The following is a 5,054-nucleotide window of genomic DNA, read 5'->3' as shown; positions in this document are numbered from 1 at the left end:
CTGCTGTTTTGCTTTGATTGTGTCTGAGTGTCATGATTTCTCGGCAACTTCATCTTGTCACCTGAACACAAAAGGGATTATGAGAACAGTGGACAGACTTTACTGTCAGACTTGAATGGCTGAGACCCCACAAAATGCATGTCAGCAACCAGAAGTTCCAAAGCAGCCTGTCACTGTCACAGTTCCCACCTTTCTTATAGCACATACGACACAAGAAAATTAGCCAACGCAGAGAAGGAATTGTTTAGTTTATTGTTGATTGTTTTAATTTCTCCTACCTTTCATGGTACTTTAATAGGAAAAGTAATTCACAGAAAAACTTGCAACTGGTTAAAAAAAAAAGTTTAAATGAAAAATAAATGTCTCTGCTCCCCTAGATTCTTTGTGTTTCTCTCAGAAGCAAACCATATTCCTAGCTTTTTGTGCTCTAGAAACATTCTACTCCTGTGCAAATGCATAGTTGTGTGTTCATTGTCTTTCTAGAATAAGGGTGTTCTAAAGCACCGTTCTGTGCTTTGTTTTTTTCACGTGACAGGTTTTCATTTGTAACTGGTCTGAGGTTACTTGGTCTTAAAACCACCTCCACTGGTGTTCAGCTGGCGACTAAAAGGTTGACAGAATGTGTCTCCTAATGTTTTGTTAGTTTTTTAATTTTGTGCTGTATTTCTGTGTCTCCTAATGTTTAGGGTCATTATCTTCTGACCAGCTGCCAAACCTCTCTAATGAGTCCTACAGAAACTAAATGTAACGGTTATCTCTGCCCTTCTGTCCGTCACAGCGCAGACTGAACCGGAAGCAGAGTGTGCTGAGACTTGGCCTACCAAGTCCAAGCTTGGCAGCTGGGAGTCCCTGGAGAGAAGTGGGGTCCCTGGAGGCAGGCAGGCCCCCTTCTGGGCCGTGGTTTCCTTATTTTATTACGAGTGTCCTCATTTTAAAATCACACTGGGAAGTCTAAGGTGAGCTTCATGAGAGCAAGTCTTTGTCTGCCCTCCCCCCCACAGCTGGAAGGGCCCCAGAACTCCAGGGGGCACCATAGCTGGGTGCTGTCCTCTGGGTTGTCCCCGTCAGGGGCAGAGGCCTTCAGCAAGGAGATGCAGGCTCTGCTAGGACACTGGACCCTGACCCAGTGGAGTTCACTGGCAAGAAGCAGGAAAGAAAAGGGGCTTTGCCAGAGGGGAGGAGGAGGGCTTCTCAGAGCCTGTTCTGTTCTCACACAGCCTCGAGTTGCTGGTTTGTATGTCTGTCTCTGTTGTTGTTTTGTTTACTTTCAAAATGGTCTCAGGGTTTCAGTGGCTTAATTTTTAAATGGAGAGGTGCCCCACACTGGTCATTTTTTTTTTTAAGATTTTAATTTACTTAGGCATACAGAAATGGGGTACAGGCCAGAGGTGCAGGGCTGGTGAGAGGACTCACTAGAAACAGAGTGGGGAGCAGGACAGGCAGATGGACAAAGTACACTGCTGAGGGGAGCAGCGGGTGGGCCAGGAGAGGTCTGCCGTGCCATGTGGGTCACCTCCGGGGCGGGATCAAACTTGCACCGAAGCAGCCACGGCTTGGCTTAGCTTCTCAGTGTCACGCTCCAACCCGCTGCACCACCAGGGAGGCCCATGCTGGTCATTCAGACCCCAAACTCATGAGATGGTGCAGTCACTGGCGATGTGTGTGAAGTGCGCTGCTTGTACACAGCTCTCATTTAATACTCAGCGGTAGCTTCTGAGGTTGTACATGTTACGTCCCAGAGAGATTAGGTCATCGGCAAGGTCACACAGCTGATCCGCGGTGGAACAGCAGCCCCTACTGTTCGGGAGCCAGGAGCCCAAGGAGCCCAAGGAGTTTAGGGGGCCAGTAAATGGGAGAGGTGGGGCGGGGGGGGCACTCTCACCTTGACACGCTGTGTGACCACAGACCAGTCCTTCCCTGGGCTGCAGCTTCCCATCTGAACAAGGAAGGGTCATCTGAGACGTCCAGTGCTGTGCACGTAAGAATCCCGGACGCCTGCGCGATTTTGGTCAGGAGGCGCAGGGCATATTCAAAGGGTACCCACTGGAGGGTCTGATGAAGGGGCTGGTGGCAGGGTGTGGGAGCCGGACAAGCCTGGCGAGGCTCTTAGGGCTGCCACTAGGCCTGGAGGGATCAGGAGAGGCGGTGGAGTTAATGCAGCTCAGAGAAGCTCTTCGAGAGGGACGGCAGGAGCTTCCGGGAGCTTCTGCCTTCGGTCGTGACAGGCAGCACTGCCGAGCCCCACGGTGGTCCCTTCCTTTCCACCCAGCCCCCGTGTGGCTGCCTAAAATGGCAGCCAGGCAGTATAGATGTGGGGGAAGGGTGCAGTGTGCTCACCTCCAGGGTACAGGCAAGCGGAGTTAGTGGCCCCGGGGTTTGGCCAGGCTTTCGGCCTGTCTTTTGAGGAGGAGTGCAGTTACACAGAGAAGGCTCCTGCTGAATGCAATACAGCTTGTGAGAACCCCCCGCTGCCTGCCTCAGGACTGAGGAAGCAGCAGGCACCCCAGATACCAGGCTTTTCTTTTCAAAGCGGGCAGAGAAGAGGGCGGGCTCAGCCCTCCTCTGATTCATGTGGGAAGTTGTGATGTTTCTGAGTCACATTTCAACCTTTCCTGACATCCCTTCCCTTCATGATGAATTTGGCTGAATGACTGTTGCATCTAGAATTTCCCTAGAAATAAATGTCCTTGCTCACTGGGAATTCATCTGAGGCTCAATTTCAGAAAGAAAAAGATCCTTCTCTTAAGTACGAAAAGCTAGCACAGGACAAACAACCATTTGGGGTGGCAACTTGGTGGGGGTCCTGCAGGGGGTCTCACTGGCCAACACTTGCTGTTTTTTGTCTCCTGAACTCTGCCCAGGGTCCAGGGTTTGCCTCAAGATCCCCCTGGAGTGGGTCCCCCAGCTTTCCAGCCCCTCCTTTCGGGTCCCCTGTGTCTGTCGTCCACTCTCACTGTGAGGGCCGGCAGCTGGACGCAGAATTTTGCCCAGGTCTCTGGCTGCAACATTCCAGCTGGGCTGTTTCCAAGAAGGCAGAGGGCACGCTGGCATAGTGCCCCTCTTCTGCAAGGGGAAGGAGGATCCCTGGGCACAGACTTCCAGGAAAGCAACCTGCCTGTCCTATTAGGAGCTTTAGAAACATTTTGCTTTGATCCACAATTTCTACTTTTGAGTCCATCACTTAGGAAATGAAAGGTTTGTTGTGGACCAAACAGTACTAGTATCTAACAAATCAATAAGAGGACCAAGTCCAGCTCACCCAGGCAAGCCATGGACAGCTATGAGCTCACTTGATTAAGGAAAAGTAGGGAGGATCAGCATAAGACGCAGCTGGAGCCAGGGGTCTCAAGCGATGCTAGCTCCTCTTTTCTTGGTAAAAGGTGCAATGCAGTGGTTCCAGGCTGTAATCTTAACCTGCCAGGAATGCCAGGGGATTGAACAGGAAGGCCTCTCTCCACAAGAGCTCCTGGACTTCCTAGGATCCAGTCTGGCCTACTTGTTCATCCTGGGCCCATTCATGTGGTCTGGAGGATGGGAAAAGCCCATCAGTTAGGCATTGGTCACGTGTCCTCTCCTAGCACTGTAGAATAACTTCTCAACCATATGGGCCACACCAGGAGATGAGAGGGGACACCTGGGGTGCTCTTGCCCAGGAAGGGTCACTGTGGGATGGGTAAAGACTGCTGAATCCCATGATGACATTGCACCATCATGTGAAAAAATGAGACCACCTCTGGGAAAATGGTCTAAATTGTGACTTATTCAGGGGAGGGAACATTATACAGCCGTTAAAATGTACATTCGAATTAAATTTATGGAGAAAATGTAATGATAGGATTTATGCTAGAACACTTACAAAAAACAGGTTATAATGTTCATATACACAATGATTTCGACTGTGTAAAATATTTATGCTTTGAAAATGCTGGAAGAAAATATATAGAAATGTTCATATAATTTTCTCATGGTGATGCGGGTGAACTTCATTCTGTAATATTTTTCTTTTTTTTTTAAATTTAAAGTACTCATTACATGTAGAAATGAAACTAACGCTTAAAATCCAAGTTGCAAGATGACTGCCACTTAGCCAGCATGTAGCTATGCTGCAGCCAGTTGGGGAAGAGAACGGGGAGTGGGGTGGAGATTGGGGGTGGCAGGTAAGAGGAGGGGGCAGGCATCTCTGCCAAGCCCTCTATTTCAAACCTTGGAGAAAGCTGGTTTGGGCCCAGTTGGAAGTGACCTGTGGGAGGTGTAGTTGGGGGTGGAGGGGGCTTTAAGTTCCCTTGACAGAGAGACTGTGGCTCAATGGTTATGATTTTGTGCATTTGCTCATTCATTCATTCGCTCGTTCATTCATTCGCTCATTCATTCATTCGCTCATTCATTCATTCGCTCATTCATTCATTCGGCAGATGAGTATCCCTGTGTGCCAAGGCCAGCAAGGGGACATCGGTGCATGTGGGTGGCTTACCCTGTATCGTGGGCCTGGTGGTGGGTGGTCACTGGCAGAGGAGCTGCACAGAGGAAGCCCATAACACGCTGGCTCTGAGGAACAAGCAGCAGGACCTCGGCTTGGAGCTGGGGCGCAGGCACTGGTGTGGCCTCAGAGGGGCGTCAGCTGGTTGCTGCTCCCAGCTCTGAGCGAGGGAGCAGGATGGGAGACCGGATAGTGTAGAGTGGGCTGTGGGGGCTGAGGAAAGCTGAAGAGGGCCCACAGGTCGGAAGAAGCAGCTCCAGGGAGGTGGGTCCTGGGAGGAGAAGAGGGGTCACAGGTGGAAGTTTCTGTTCAAAACAGGCAGAGAGCAGCCCAGCTCTCTGGGAGGAGAGCAGGGCCCTCCCTGGTGGCACAGTGGGTTAAAGCGCAGCACTATGAAGCTATTCGCAGTCACTACAGCATGAGTTCGATCCCCAACCAGGGAGCTGACCCACAGGGTGCAGCAGGCCTCTCCTGTCTCACCTGCTGCTCCCCTCAGCAGTGTATTCAGTAGATTTGCCTGTTCTGCTACCCGCTTTGTCTCTGATGAATCTTCTCACTGCCCACATCTCTGCCTGTA

This window comes from Condylura cristata, unplaced genomic scaffold, assembly GCF_000260355.1.
Source record: "Condylura cristata isolate star-nosed mole 26May11 unplaced genomic scaffold, ConCri1.0 scaffold00028, whole genome shotgun sequence".
Taxonomy (NCBI): domain Eukaryota; kingdom Metazoa; phylum Chordata; class Mammalia; order Eulipotyphla; family Talpidae; genus Condylura; species Condylura cristata.
This window is presented reverse-complemented; position numbering follows the sequence as displayed.